The sequence below is a fragment of the Mesoplodon densirostris genome, chromosome 2 (genome assembly GCF_025265405.1).
Source record: "Mesoplodon densirostris isolate mMesDen1 chromosome 2, mMesDen1 primary haplotype, whole genome shotgun sequence".
NCBI classification, from domain to species: domain Eukaryota; kingdom Metazoa; phylum Chordata; class Mammalia; order Artiodactyla; family Ziphiidae; genus Mesoplodon; species Mesoplodon densirostris.
This window is the reverse complement of record NC_082662.1, coordinates 104755298-104772161: the sequence shown is the minus strand read 5'-3', so window position 1 is coordinate 104772161 and position 16864 is coordinate 104755298. Positions and strand designations below refer to the sequence as shown.

Genomic DNA, 16864 nt, shown 5'->3' with positions numbered 1-16864 from the left:
TGCTATGTCTTCTTGGAGAATTGACTCCTTTATCATTACATAACGTCCTTCTTTACCCCTGATAACTTTCCTTGCTTTGAAGTCTGCTGTCTGAAATTAATATAATTATTCCTGCTTTCTTTTGATTAGAGATAGCATGGAGTATTTTTCTCCATATATTTACCTTTTATCTTTATATTTAAAGTGGGTTTCTTGTAGACAACATAGAGTTGGGCCTTGGGTTTTGTTTTTTGATCCACTCTGACAATCTTTGTCTTTTAATTGGTGAATTTAGATCATTGACATTCAAAGTGATTATTGATATAGTTGGATTCATACCTAACATGTTTGTTACTGTTTTCTATTTGTTGCCCTTATTCTTTGTGCCTGTTTTTGTCTTCCACTCTTTTTTCTGCTTTTTGGGGTTTTAATTAAGCATTTTTTGTGATTCCATTTTCTCTCTTTTCTTAGCATATCAGTTAATTAATAAGTTAACTTATTTTAACATTTTTTAAGTGGTTGACCTAGAGTTTGCAATATACACTTATAACTAACCCAAGTCTACTTTCAAAGAACACTATACCACTTCACAGGTGGTGTGAGTACCTTATAATAACGAAATAATCCTAATTTCTTCCTCTCATCCCTTGTATCATTGTTATCATTCATTTCATTTATATATAAGCATACTTAAATGTGTATGTATATATATAAATGTATTATATATATACACACACATATATATAATATACAGAAATACACAGTTAAATTCATTGTTGCCATTATTTTGAACAAATTGTTTTCTGTTAGATCAATTAAGAATAAGAAAAATAAGTTTTTATTTTCCTTCTTGTATTCCTCCTTCAATGTTCTTCTTCTTTTTATGTAGATCCAAGTTTTTGACTTATATTATTTTCCTTCTCTAAAGAACTTCAACTTCTTTAACATTTCTTGCAAGGCAAGTCTAATGGTAACATATTCTCTCAATTTTTGTTTGTCCAAGAAAGTCTTTCTTTCTCCTTCATTACTGAAGAATACTATACTGGTGGTTTTTATTCTCTCAACACTTTAAATATTTCACTCCACCCTTTTCTTGCATCATTTCTGAGAAATCAGATGTAATTTCTTTGTTCTTTTATAGGTCAGTATTTTTTTCCTTGTCTTTGATTTTCTGTAATTTGGATATGATACACCTAGGTGCAGTTTTTATGGCATTTATTACACTTGGTATTCTCTGAGCTTCCTGGATCTGTGGTGTGGTATCTGCAATTTATTGGGGGGAAATTACCATCATTATTGTTTCAAATATTCTGTTTGTTTCTTTTCCTTCTGGTATTCTCATTATGTGTATTTACACCTTTTGCAATTTTCCCACAGTCCTTAACTATTTTTTTTATAGTCTTTGTTCTCTTTATTTTTCAGTTTTGGAGGTTTCTATTAAGATAGTCTCTAGCTCAGAGATTTTTTTCCCTCAGCCATGTCCAGTCTACTAATAAGCCCATCAAAGGCATTTTCATTTGTTTCAATGTTTTGGGTTTTTTTTTTCTTCTGTAGCACTTCTTTTTGGTTCTTTTTTAGAATTTCCTTCTCTCTGCTTACATTACCCATCTGTTAGTATATGCTGTCTACTTTATCCAATAGAACCCTTAGCATATTAATTATAGTTGTTTTAAATTCCCTATCTGAAAGTTCTGACATCTTTGCCATGTCTGATTCAAACTGTGTTTTTTGTTGTTTCATATGCCTTGTAATTTTTTCTTGTCAAACATAATGTGCTGGGTAAAAGAACTGATGTAAATAGGCTCTAGTAATGTGGTGGTGGGAAAATATTCTAGAGTCCTATGATCAGTCTTTTAGTGAGCCTGTGCCTTGGACCATGGACTTCACTAGTGTTTCTCAGGGTTTTTATCCTCCTTCCTGAAGTGGGACAGGATGGCTAGAGTGGACTGGAGTTGGCTATCCTCCTTCTCCCTTATGGAAAGTTAGAGCTTACTAGAGTTTCCCTTCTCTCAGGTCTGATAATAACCCAGCAGGTTAGGTTTTGGTTAACCAGTTTCTGCTGAGGACAGGCCTTGCTAAAAAGAATAGATTGCTCTGGTTCATTTTCCCTCCCCTGCAGGAAGCACGAGGGATTTTTGGTTTTGTTTTGTTTTGTTCTTTCTGATATTTACTGTGAGGATCTGGTGGAGAACCTAAAGGTAAGTCTCACAAAATTATGAAGGCCCTCCCATGACCAGGTCCCTGGAGTTTTCTGCATTGAGCTTCCAGCAATTCATCAATTACAGTGCAGGTTTCCCTACCTTGGTGCTGGTTCCCATGGTGGTTTCTATGTCCATGCCTCTGCTCTGTGACTCGCTGTATTTGCTTGTCTGTCTCTTCAATTTGGGGGAGAGTGGTCTGCCTTGTGTTATCTCCTCTTTTACTAATCCAAGAGGAGTTGTTGATTTTTCAGTCTGCTCAGCCTTTTTTGTCATTGTAAGCGTCCAGTAGTAACTTCCAAGCTCTTTACATGTGGAACCAGAGACCAGACATCCAATAGTGTCTGTTTTGAACTCTCATTATTAGATCTCAAATATTGCTAGTTATTAAAACGCTAATAGTAATTGAAAATTTTAAAATCAGACAGCTAACAAGTCAGATTTAAATAATTAAGTCTAATATTATGAGTGAAAATCAGGCGGGTAATTCTGCATAAGTAAATGTGCTATTACTGCCTTGGACAGTAGTCTTTCTGAATAATATATTTTAAACAGACATTTTGGAAATTTTTAAGAATATGTAGAACAAAGAGGAGAGGGAGAAAAATATGCAGTGAAATTAACAGTTGTTATTTGTGGATGGTGGAATAATTATGGGCTTATTTCTTTTTGTGAATTGGTTTTTATACATTTTCTACAAAGACCATATGCTATTTATAATCAGAAAAAGGTGTAAATGCTACAAATGCTATTTAAAATAAAACAAAATGAATTCATTTCTTGATGCTTCTTTTTATATTTGCTTTCCAGTTTTGCCAACATTATTCTGCATAATCAGAAAACAGACCCAATCTTATAAATGTTCAAAAGTAGGAAAATACTATTAGTGCAACTGTAACGTATATATTTCTATGTTGGTTTTCTTTATTAAGATGTATCATGCTGAGGCAGGAAAGATATAATCAGAAAAAGAAACAAATGTAGGTCAGAGGCAGTAAGAGAACATTCATAAATCATTTTGCAGTACATGTCCATCTTTTCAAGGTAGCTACACAATTTCAAGGGCAAGCATTTAATATTTGAAAGTACACTGGGAAATTTTAAAAGAATCTTCAGATGATACAACCAAACTCATTGCCCTCCTGCTTTGTCCAAGTCCTGTGTTGGGTGCCCAAAATGCAAAGATCCTATTGATTCCATAGGTTCCTCCCTCAGGTAAAATTAGAGAGTTGAGGCCATAGTATAAAGAGTGGTTATCATCAGTCCTATACTGAAGAGTCAAGCCCCAGCTGGCCCAGACAGGAATTGCTGTAGGGAAGCATGGGAGGGAAGGCTGAGTGTACACCGAGGAGGTGAGTGATAAGAGAGGTAGGTGGGAGGCGGCATCCTAAGCCAGGGATAACAGCTGGGCACAGGTATAGAGACATGGCCAGGGACTGTGGTCAGAGCAGAACACCTGAAGGATGCCAGATTAGCTTGAAGAGATTACACAAGGCACTGAATTCAAGGCTAAGGTATTTTGATTTTTCCTTGTAGGCAATGGAGAGCCTTTGAAGGATTTTAGACACTGATAGGACAGAAGTTCTTTAAAGTGATTTATTTTGCAGCTAGTTGTCTATAAGATAATCCATCTCTATTAGCTTGTCAGCCTTGCAGGCATAGATTGTGTCTGATTCACTGTTGTTGTGGGACTCAGGGCTGATACTGGCTGCTTTAACACCACTGTGCAAATCAGGAAGGGTGGCCCCTCTGGGTAGACTCAGTCCTACAAGGCCAATGCTTGGTGAGCTGACCATACCTGTGTGAAAAAGATCTTCCAGGAAGAAGCAGCCCTCACAAAGGTTTATGGCTTGACGAGGAAATAGGAGAGAATTATATACAATTTCTCTGTATCTCCCTAACAATATAGTGTGGAAATTCCCACCCCCTTACCCTGCCATGTTTACTGCTATAGACAGAATTCACTCCTTAAGCAGTTATATAATAGTCTATAGTATAAGCATGTCACAATTTACTCCACTTCTGATGGGCATTCCCTTTGTTTCCAGGTTTCTGCCTGGAAACAAACAATGCTGCAATTCATCTATATTTTTTGAGAGTTTAGAATGGCTTAAATAATGTAAGGAATGTCTTTTCTTCAAAGCTTAGATACAACTCAGCTGCCAAAGCATTTTAGCTTGGTCCTTTTAAAAATAAAAAAATTTATTTTTGAACATCTCTCAATACTAATGATATGTTTAATTTTTCTACCTCTTCTAGGGTCAATGTTGGCAGTTTATAGTTGACTCAAAAATCATCCATTTCCTCTAAATTTTCAAGTTTATTGTCACAAACTTTTATATAATAATATTCCTTTATGATTATTTTCATTTCTTCATACTAAACCCTCGATATTTCTCCCAAATCTGCTCTTTGTCCAGTTTTATGGAGATGAGAAAAAGGAACCATCATCATCCCAAATTTAAAGTCATCTTTGTCTTTTTCCTATCCTTCACCTCCCACATTCAATCTTCCATTCAATCCTGTCTGCCTCTAAAATAACTCTTAGGTCCATCCATCCATTCCTCCTGACCGCCATTGCCATTGCTTCTCTACCTCACCCTTGGGAATCTAATTCAAAGAAATAAATGATCATATATGAAGATACCAGATACAAGTAATAATGACAACACCATCAATAATAATAGCTAACATATATTAAAAACATTTTATATGCCAGATACCATTTAAAATATTTTACAAATATTAAGCCATTTTATCTACATGACAACCCAGTGAGATAAGTACTATTACTTTTCTCATTTTACAAATGTACTAGAAAATGTAAATACAAGGATGTTTATTACAGCATTATTTATAATAAAGACAAAAGGGTTGCCTATCATTGCTGGAATAGTTGAATAAAATGTGACCATCAGATGGAAGCAACCTGGGACTTCCTTGATGGCACAGTGGTTAAGAATCCGCCTGCCAATGCAGGGGACATGGGTTCGAGTCCTGGTCCAGGAAGATCCCACATGCCGCGGAGCAACTAAGCCTGTGTGCCACAACTACTGAGCCTGTGCTCTAGAGCCCACAGGCCACAACTACTGAGCCCGCGTGCCACAACTACTGAAGCCCGTGCGCCTAGAGCCCATGCTCCACAAGAGAAGCCACCACAATAAGAAGCCCGCACACAGCAATGAAGAGTAGCCCCACTCTCCACAACGAGAGAAAGCCCATGTGCAGCAACAAAGACCCAACGCAGCCAAAAATAAAATACAATAAAATAAATTTTTTAAAAAATGGAAGCAACCTGAGTGTTCAACAACAGATGAATGGATAAAGAAGATGTGGTATATATATATACAATGGAGTACTACTCAGCCATAAAAAAGAATGAAAATTTGCCATTTGCAGCAACATGGGTGGACTTGGAGGGTATTGTGCTAAGTGAAATAAGTCAGAGAAAGACAAATCCTATATGATATTACTGATATGTGGAATCTAAAAAATACAACAAACTAGTGAATATAACAAAAAAGAAGCAGACATATAGAGAACAAACTAGTGGTTACCAGTGGGGAGAGGGAAGGAGGGAGGGGCAATATAAGGGTAGAGGAGTAAAAGGTACAAAGTATTAGGTATAAAATAAGCTACAAGGATATATTGTATGACACAAGAAATATAGTCAATATTTTATAATAACTATAAATGGAGTATAATCTTTAAAAAAATTGTTTAGGGACTTCCCCAGTGGTCCAGAGGTCTCCTCCAATGCATCAGATGTGGGTTTGATCCCTGGTCGGGAACTAAGATCCCACATGCTGCAGGGCAACTAAGCCTGAGTGCCACAACTAGAAGGCCGGTGCACCACAACTACAGCGTGCTCTGGAGCCCATGCACCACAACTAGAGAGAACCCCGCACACCTCAAGGAAAGATCCTGCATGCCGCAACTAAGACCCAATGCAGCCAAAAATAAATAAATAAATATTTTAAAAAGTTAAAAAAAATCAGACCATCCACATCATACAACAGCGTGTAACTATTTAAAAGAATGATTTGGATTAGTTCTCAACCCTGGTTACACACAGAATCATCTGAGTAGCTTCTGAAAAACATGCTTGGGTCCCACCCCAAACCAATTAAATCAGTCTCTGGGGGTCAGTTAGGGTGACAGTCATTGAGTTATATTTGGCAGTTAACTTGGAGGGATGTCCATAACAAATTACTAAAGATGCCAGGAAGGTTGCATTTCATAACGCCATTTAAAAAATGTTAATTATTTATTTATTTATTTTATTAATTTTTTGGCTGCATTGGGTTTTCATTGCTGTGCGTGGGCTTTCTGTAGTTGCGGTGAGCGGGGGCTACTCTTTGTTGCAGTGCATGGGCTTCTCATTGCGGTGGCTTCTCTTGTTGCAGAGCATGGGCTCTAGGCACACAGGCTTCAGTAGCTGCAGCACGTGGACCCTAGAGCTTGTGGGCTTCAGTAGTTGCGGCACATGGGCTCAGTAGTTGTGGCTTGAGGGCTTAGTTGCTCTGCGGCATGTGGGATCTTTCCGGACCAGCATTCGAACCCGTGTCCCCTGCACTGGCAGGCGAATTCTTAACCACTGTGCCACCAGGGAAGTCCCCATAATGCGATTTTTTAAAACAATGACAAATAAACAACCCCAATCTGAGTGTATATCTTTCTTCTACATTTATATTTGGTGTATATAGACACACTATTTGATATAGATAAAAATATATATACTTATATAAAATGCCATATATTATATATAGTATATATATATATCATATATAATAATACATGGGAAAAGTATATATATATGAACATGAAAAAAGTACAGATATATACACACATTGTTGTTATTAGTTAAGAAATGGGGTACAGGGCTTCCCTGGTGGCGCAGTGGTTGAGAGTCCGCCTGCCGATGCAGGAGACACTGGTGCCCTGGTCCGGGAAGATCCCACATGCCGTGGAATGGCTGGGCCCGTGAGCCATGGCCGCTGAGCCTGCGCGTCCAGAGCCTGTGCTCCACAACGGGAGAGGCCACAACAGTGAGAGGCCCGCGTACCACAAAAAAAAAAAAAAAAAAAAAAAGAAATGGGGTACAAATGGCTTGTAAGTGGGAGACAGAGAGGGAGGAGGCGGAAGGAAGATGGGAAGAAACTAAAAAAGCAAAAGAAGCTTAAGGCTGCTCTTCACCAGGTAAAACAGCATATATTCTGATAGTAGTTATCTCAAGAAGGTAAAATTTCAGGTAATTTTTTTTACAGTTCCCTGCATAAAAAACATTTTCTATAAGTGTGCATCACTTATATAATCAGAAAAAACTTTCACATTATCTTCTTTTTTTTAAAGCTGTCTTTTGCTTATGGCTTTAGCACACACAGTGCTCTCTGCTGGAACAATGCTTCTCTGATTCTTTGCCTGGCTAACTGTTCCTTATCCTTAAGGCCTCAACTTACATGTCAGTTCCTCAGAATTCCTTTGAGTTGGATCAGAATGCGTTCTGTCACTCTCAATCCTGTCCCACTGCCCTTTGATTTCAGAGCACTTATCACAGTTTGAGATTAAATGTGTGGCATTTAGACCACATCTGTTCCCTGCTCTAGAGTGGAAGCCACAAGAGGTCAGGGACCAGGTCTGCTTGGCTCTTAGTAAACTCCCAGTGCCTTGCCTAGGGCTGGACACACAGAGGTCTCAGAAAAACCTTGGTAAGTGTTTGGATCATTTCTCTGAACTTAATAACTTCCCACATGTTCCTACCTTGTGCTTTAATGAGATTTTGTGCTCTCTGATGTCCGGGACTGTGTCTTCCACCTCTCAGCACTCTCCTGAGTGCTCAGCAGATCTCTGGCTGATTGGACACGCTGATAAACCTTGATTTCTCCAGGAGCATAAGCCTATTTCCTACCATTCCGCTGCTGCTGTCTCCTTCTCCTGCTGCTCGGGGAGAAAGATAAATGGGGATAAAGTGCCCAACTACCCCAGAGGTTTCAGTTCTTTTGAATACATTTCAGCTCTTTTGACTATACTTAAGATGGTCATTAGTTGCCAAGTATTGTAAATTACAGGTCTTTTGGGGGGGGGGAGTGGGGGAGGGCTTTCCCTCCTATCCTCTCTTATTATGAACTTATGTTGCCCCCCTGCTCAATTCATGTGTTAAATTCCTAACCCCTAGTATCTCAGAATGTGACTGTATTTGGAATCAGGGCCTTTAAAGAGGTAATGAAGTTAAAATGAGGCCATTTGAGTAGAGTACAAATCCAGTCTGACTAGTGTCCTTATAAAAAGAGGGAGAAACATCAGGGATGCATGTGAACAGAGGAAAGGCCATGTGCAGACACAGTGAGAAGGTGGCCATCTGCAAGCCAAGGAGAGCCCTCAAGAAAAACCAAACCTGTTGACTCCCTGATCTTGGACTTGTAATCTCCAGAACCGTGAGAAAAGAACTTCCACTGTTAAGCCACCCAGTCTGTGGTATTTTGTTCCAGCAGCCACTGCACACCAGTACTCCTCTGTTGAAGACCTCATGTGGGTTCCCCAGGGCTAAACAGGCCTAAACAAAGGCACCACCCTTTGTTCACTCCCTGACATCAGTCAACCAATTGCCCCAGGAAGGGCAACAACATTTCAGCTGGTGTCTTCTGAAGGGTGAGCTTCTTACTTTTCTGGGACATGTTTCTGCTACTCTTTCCACCTCTACCAGAAGCTGGGGACAGCTTTTTCTTTACTCAGGACTTTCAATCCTACGACCACAGAAAGCTCACTCTTACACCACAATTCCCTCTTTGTTATTTTTCTTCAAATGAGTCTCCCAAAAAGTCTTGATAACATAGCATTCTTTTTAAAATAATTAATTAATTAATTAATTAATTAATTAATTTTTGGTTGCCGTTGGGTCTTCGTTGCTGTATGCAGGCTTTCCTTAGTTGTGGTGAGCAGGGGCTACTCTTCGTTGTAGTGTGTGGTCTTCTTATTGTAGTGGCTTCTCTTGTTGTGGAACATGAGCTCTAGGCGCGCGAGCTTCAGTAGTTGTGGTGCACGGGCTCCAGCAGTCGCAGCTCGCAGGCTCTAGTGCTCAGGCTCAGTAGTTGTGGGGGATGGGCTTATTTGCTCCACGGTATGTGGGATTTTCCTGGACCAGGGCTTGAACCTGTGGTCCCTGCATTGGCAGGAGGATTTTCAACCACTGCGCCACCAGGAATTCCAATAACATAGCATTCTTGATTTAGACCCCCAACTTGGAACCTACTAAAGTAAAATCTTTCTTTTGAGCTTTCTCTCAGGACTTTAGGAAACCTAGAAAGCCCAAAAAGGCTACATGAGGAACAATGCCCTTTCTTTCCTTTCAGAGTGCATGCTGGAGGCTTCATCACCAAAAGAAACACTCAGACCCCCTTCTCTGCTTCACTACTCAGAAACCACAATATTTGTTCTTGAAACATGATTAAGGAAACCAAATGCCAAGGAAAACATAGCTTTTTACCATGGGTTTATGGAAGTTTATAATCTACAGTCAGTGTTGAGAAAAAAAAATTTGGCCTTTTGGGCAGATGTTCCTTCAATAAAAGTGATCAAGGTCAACCCATCCAGAGAAAACAATAACAACAATAAGAAAAGAATGAATGAAGTTTGATTCCTAAACATCAAGGAGTCTTTATTATTAAACATTAAAAAAATCATGGTGGAACAAAGTGCCAAGTGACTGGTACCAATTGAAGTAACTCTTACATTTTGCTTTAGTTCCTAAACTTATCATAAAACACTAAAATTTTTCTTACTACCAAGTCTCTGTCTCAGTATGTAAGCCTCCTTAGGGTCATGGGATAATGGAGTGAACACAGAGACAAGTCTGATTTGCAGAACCATGTCTTCACTTTATACTCTAGCATCAAGAGAGGCAACATGATATTACAAGTCCTATTCAGAGGAAGGCTATAACAAAGTCCTATTAACAAAGATATGTAGGTTAAGTCCTATTCTTCCACACTGCAATGTCTATCGCAGATCATTCTCTCCCATCACTATGACAACCCCCATCAGTCATAAGCAGCCAGAATACTATCAACTAAGAAGTAAAGAGTAAGCCTTTATCCCCAGCTCATGTGGGTTTATTTCAAATAATGATCTTGTTTCTCAGTAAATTCTTGCCTTATTACATCAAGTAGCCAGTCATTAGCACTGGAGAGATCCAAGGGCTTCTGGGCTCTTGGCACCAAAAACTGCTTAGATTCCGATTTCCTCTTTAATATCCAATTAAGGGTAAGATTACATAAATCCTCAGCTTCCCAGTTAAGTCTAACTATACCACAATCATTAAATGAGACTAAAATGATCTAAAATAAAAGGCAATGCTGAATGACAGTGGGCAACAAATTAATCATACACAGGCCTTACTAAAAAGGAAATGAAAGAAATAGCATGAAGGCTAACCAGGTCTGCAGTTTTTGTACCTCAGCTTGGGGACCCAGTATAGCTCAACATAACTCCTTTTGATTAACTACTTCTAGAAGCTTCCTAAACCAAATATCTGTTAAAAATATTTCAGGTTAATTGAGACGACCCAGGTAAAGACAGAACAATCCATGGATGTAATTATGAGAAGATTATAACAGCTTTTGTCCACAAGCTGGGGGCGAAGTAATTATTCTTCATATAGTTTTTAACCCTAAATTGGGTAAAAGCCAATCACTCACAGCAAGACTGCTGTGTAGGGTGGATAGAAGAACACATAACTGACAAATCTGTCTGCCATTTGGAGGTCTATCAATAAGTAGTTTTTAATCTTTTGATAAGTGAAATTTGTATTTTCTACTTTAAAGCCTTAAGTAAAATCTTTCAGGGTAGCTGTGTGTATTGAAGTTAAGCTGTAGAACACTTAGAACAATTTTCTTTACATTAAACATGGCGCCACACTGAAGAGTTCCAAACTCATGGAAGGGAAACAAAAGGACTGTTTTCATGATGAGAGAAACACAGACACTTAATTGTCATACAAGGTGATAATAAGTACAACAGTGATAAGTACGAGCAAGACCATTAACGGTGCTAAAGTAAATAAGATCAATACTGTCCAGCAGGTTAAGGAAAACCTCACTGAAGAAGGAACACTTAGACTGAGTCTTGAAAAGTTAAAAAAATTCCATGAGGGAGTTTAGTAAAATGATCTCTATTTGAAGATGACATAATATTGTATATAAAAAATCATAAGGAATCCACACACACACAAATCTATTAGTGCTCATAAACAAGTTCAGCAAAGTTGATGGATATAAGCTCAAAACCAATATACTAAATCAGTTAAGTCAGTTTTATTAATATACAGTTAGAAATGAACAATCTGAACATGAAATTAAAATAATTCAATTTATAATAGCATAAAAAAGAATAAAATACTTAGGAATAAATTTAACAAAAGAAGTATAAGACTTGTACACTGAAAATTAAAAAACACTGACAGAAATTAAATAATACTTAAGTACGTAGAAAGATATTTCATGTTCATTGAATGGAAGACTTACTATGGTTAAGATGGAAAAATCCCCCAGACTGATCTACAAATTCAGCACAATCTCTACAAAAATTCCCACTACCTTTTGGGGCAGAAATTGACAAGCTGATTCTAAAATTTATATGCAAGTACAAGGGACAAAGAATAGCCAAAGAAATCTTGAAGAAGAACAAAGTTGAAGGAATCATGCTTCCTGATCTAAACTTACTACAAAGCAACTATAATCATGACTGTGTGACACTGGCATTAAGTACAGACATCTAGAACAATGGAATAGAATTCAGAGTTCAGGGGCAAAAACCCATATGTCTACGACCAAATGATTTTCAATAAGAATGTCAAGACAATTTGATGGGAAAGAACAATCCTTCAAAAAATCGTGTTGAGACAATGGATATTCATAGGCAAAAGAATGAATGTGGATCCATACCTCATACCACATACAAAATTAAATAAAAATGGAACAAAGATCTAAATGTAAGAACTATAAAACTCTTTGAAGCAAATATAGGTGTAAATCTTCATGACCTTGGAATAGCGATTATGTCTTAGACATGATATCTAAAGCACAAACAATTAAAGAAAAATAGATAAACTAGACTTCATAAAAATTAAAAACTATTGTGCTTCAAAGATCACTATTAAAATGTGAAAAGATAACCTACAGGATGGGAGAATATATTTGCAATGTATATTTCTGAAAGAGTCTGGTATCCAGAGTCTATAAAGAAGTCTTAAAACTCAACAATAAAAAGACAGTTAATTAAGAAATGGGCAAAGGATCGGAATACACATTTCAACAAAGTAGACATACAAATAAGCCAGTAAACACATGAAATGATATTCAACACCATTAGTCATTAGGAAAATGCAAATTAAAACCACAATGAGATGTGACTTCACATCCAGTAGGATGGCTATACTCAAAAAGACAGACAATAACAAATGTTGGGAGGATAAGGGGAAGTTAGAATCCTCATAAATTGCTGGTGGGAATGTAACATGGTGCAGCCACATTGGGAGACAATTTTGCAGGACCTCAAAAAGTTAAACAGAAAGTTATCTGATGACCCAGCACTCCTAGGTATATACCCAAGATAAATGAAAACATATGTCCACACATAAATCTGTACCTGAATGTTCATAGCAGCATTACTAATAATAGCCCAAACGTAGAAACAACCTAATTGTCCACTGACTGATGAATGAATAAATAAAATGTAGTGTATCCATACAATGGAATATCATTTGGCAATAAAAAAGAACAAAATACGGATAGATACATGCCACAATATGGATGAAGCTTGAAAACATGCTAAGTAAAAGGAGCCAGACACAAAGGGCCACAAGTTATATGAAGCATCTATAATAAGTCCATAGAGACAGAAAATAGATTAGTAATTGCCAGTGGCTGGGAACAAGTGGGAATGGGGAACCACTGCCAGTGGGTACAAGGTAACTTTTTGGGGTAATGAAAATAATCTGGAATTAGAGAGTGGTGATAGTTAATGCTAAAAAAAACAGTGAATCATACATTTTAAAAGAGTGGATATTATGGTATGTGAATTACATCTCAATAAAAAAATAAAGAAAACATGGAGTCACAACAACTTTCCTAAAGCATTCTCTATATGCTTCCTGTTATAGGAGTTATCAAAACTGGATTGATAATAAAACTGATACATTTCTGTGTCTCCTCAACCAGTCTTAAAAGATCCTTAAAATTAGAATTTATTAGAAAGATTCTGTTTTCCTAGAGTCCAGCATAATGCTTAGCAGAACGTAGGCTTAAGGTATTTAAGCAACTGGAATGAGTTAGTCGTTGCTGGAATGAGGTGAAAAAGTGGTCGGATTTGAGACCCTAGAGGTCAGCAGCATCCAGATAATGGCTGGGCCTAACATGAAGCGGCATCTGAACTTTGTCCTGTAGGTACTGGGGAACGCTTGAGAGTTTTTAAGCTGGGGAGTAAAATGATAACATTTGCATCTAGAAATAAATCCCTCTGATGGCATAAAGATGGCAACCAAATAGAGATATTAAGTTAGGAGGCACTGAGTGACCATAGACTTCCAATCAAATGACAAAATACACCCAGGCATCACAAACCCTCCTCTACTCTCACCCCCAAGCCAACTGAATTGACTAATGAAAAAATGTTTGTTTTTTAATTCACATTGGAACTAGCCTGCAGAGGGATACAAATTGGAAGACACCGAGAGCCAATTCCCTGTAATGATAGTGAGGATGGGATATATGTTATAGTAGGTAGGTATGGGTTCTGCCGAAACCCATTAATCACCCTAATTTGGAAAGCGAGGGTAGGATATTAGCTAGAGGAGATGTGCTTCACCTCTCCCACTTCCCAGTTGTGAGGCACCAGTCTCAGAGGCTATTGTATTGGAAGTCTCTAGGTGAGAAGAAGCCCAACCAGATTGTAAGGCTGCTAGACCTGGGAGGATAAACTAGTAAGAACCAGGATGCATGCACATTGACCCCCCGGGGTGGCAGCTAAACCAAACAGAAAATTAAATTCAGTAAACCAGACCCTGGCTTTGAGGTTTTGCCCAGCCTGAAGGAGACAAATTTCCTCTGCTGAAACAGCCTGCAGACCAAGCTCTGTCTCCCCTCCATTCAGGTCCTGGGACATTGAATTACTTAGGTAAACTTTTATCAACAATTTCCCAAAGATAAAATCCAGGGAGTAAAATTCTAATAGTATTCAGGTGAGGGGATTCCCCAGTAAGAATCCAAGAAATTTGCTGGCAAGCATCAGGACTGGATTTGTCCTTTTGGTTCATAAACACTTAATAATTAACATGGGATTGTGAAAATATTATATAACCTAAAAACATGGAGGAAGAGCATCATTCAAGACATGGAGCATGAGAATATTTGTGAAAGTACTATAAGAAAAAAGATTTAGGGGGTTTCTGCTTTCATGCTGTATATAAAATTTAAAAAAACACATGGAATTGATTAAATCAAAGGCAAAAGATAAAACTCTAAGGCAAGAGGGATCTGGCTGGACTAGTTTAATAAAGATTGTGAGAAATATAACAATAATCAAAGTGAATTTAAAACAAGTAAAAACAGAAAGAGAAGAATCTGCATTACTGTAAGTCAAATTAATCATGTGGACAAAATTGAGAAACCTCCTCTAATGCAAAGAAAAAGGACAAAAATATTAACATAATGGGAAGATGATGGATATAAAGAAAAGAAAATGGAAATCCTACATATGGTGTACCTTAAGAAGAGAGAAAAAATAGAACAGAAGCAATAATTAAATTAAAAAATAGAAGGAAGCTTCTTCCAATGAAAAAAGACCTGAATCCAGAGGATAAAGGACTCACATGTTCTATACAACATAACTGAAGAGACAAGATTAGTTAGGTGTGTCCAGGCACATCTTTACAATTTAAATGATAAGTAGGGGGCTTCCCTGGTGGCGCAGTGGTTAAGAATCCATCTGCCAATGCAGGAGACATGGGTTTGAGCCCTGGTCCGGGAAGATCCCACATGCCGCGGAGCAACTAAGCCTGTGTGCCACAACTACTGAGCCTGAGCTCTAGAGCCCAAAAGACAAAACTACTGAGCCCGCATGCCAAAACTACTGAGGCCTGTGCACCTAGAGCCGGTGCTCCACAACAAAAGAAGCCACCGTAATGAGAAGCCCGTGCACTGCAACGAAAAGTAGCCCCTGCTCGTCACAACTAGAGAAAAGCCCACGTGCAGCAACAAAGACTCAACACAGCCAAAAATAAATAAATAAATAAATAAATTTACAATAAATAAATAAAAAGTAAAGAATTCTACTGTATGCAGGATGGAGAAAAATAACCTTAAAAGGATCAAAAAATGAGATAGTCTCAGACTTCTCTACAACAATGAGTGACAGACTGCAATCAAGCAAACCGACAAAGTTTTTGGGGAAAATATTTTTATTCGTCATGAAGACAGCAAAAATATCCTCAGACATATACAAATTTAGAAAGTATACCACTATGCAGCTATCGTGAAAAATTTACTCAAATTCATGAGGACAACTGGATTTCCACATGCAAAAGAATGAAGTTGGATCCCTACCTTAAACAACACACAAAATTTAACTCAAAATGGATCAACGACCTAAACATAAACACAGTAACCATAAAACTCTTAGCAGAAAACATAAGGGAAAAGATTTATGACATTGGATTTGGCAACAGTTTCTTGGATATGACACCAAAAGCATAGGTGACAAAAGTAAAAAGAAATTGGACTATATCAAAATTTAAAACTTGTGCATCACAGGGATATCAGCTCCATGCTTTGTGAAAACCTAGAGGGGTGGGATAGGGAGGGTGGAAAGGAGGCTCAAGAGGGAGGGATATGGGGATATATGTATACATATAGCTGATTCACTTTGTTGTACAGCAGAAACTAACACAAGATTGTAAAGCAATTATACTCCAATAAAGACGTAAAAAACAAAAACAAAAAAACTTGTGCATCAAAAATCATTGTCAAGAAAGTGAAAACACAATCCACATAATGAGAGAAAATATTTACAAATCATATATCTGATAGGGGAATGATATATAGGATATATAAAGAACTTCTACAACTCAGCAACAACAAAACAATTAAAAAATGGGCAAAGGACGTGAATATCATTTCTCTAAAGAAGATCTACAAATAGCCAATGAGCACATGAAAAGACGCTCAACATCACTAATCATTAGGGAAATGCAAAACAAAACCACAATGAAGTACCACTTCACACCCTTTAGGAAAACTGTAATTTAAAAAATCAGAAAATAATAAATGTTGGCGAGGATGTGGAGAAATTGGAACCCTTGTACACTGCTGTTGGGAATGTAAAATCGTGTAGCTGTTGTGAAATATAGCATGGCAATTCCTCAAAGAATTAAACATATAGTTACTACCTGATCCAGAAATTTCACTTCCAGGTATTGTACTCAAAAGAAATCAAAGCAGGGAGTTGGACAGATATCGCACGCCCATGTTCATGGCAGTATTATTCACAACAGCCAAAAGGTAGAAGCAATCCAAGTGCCCATCAATAGATGAATGGATAAACAAAATATGGTATATACAAACAATGGAATGGTACATGACGTTAGAAAGGAAGGAAATTCTGACAACATGCAACAACATGGATGAATCTTGAAGACA

At 37.7% G+C, this 16864-nt stretch overlaps 1 protein-coding gene across 16 annotated transcripts in view; it reads right to left on the bottom strand.

Annotated features, from left to right (window-relative positions):
- The window catches only part of MAB21L3 (mab-21 like 3), an 84793-nt gene that overhangs the window by 64354 nt on the left and 3575 nt on the right, over positions 1-16864 (bottom strand). For 11 of the 16 annotated variants that reach the window (XM_060090338.1, XM_060090334.1, XM_060090336.1 and 8 more), the window contains exon 2: positions 7938-8114. The exons of the other annotated variants lie outside the window; for them this stretch is intronic. The gene's annotated coding sequence lies outside the window, so the exon portion shown is untranslated. The remainder of the gene's footprint in view (positions 1-7937; positions 8115-16864) is intronic. 16 annotated transcript variants of the gene reach the window in all.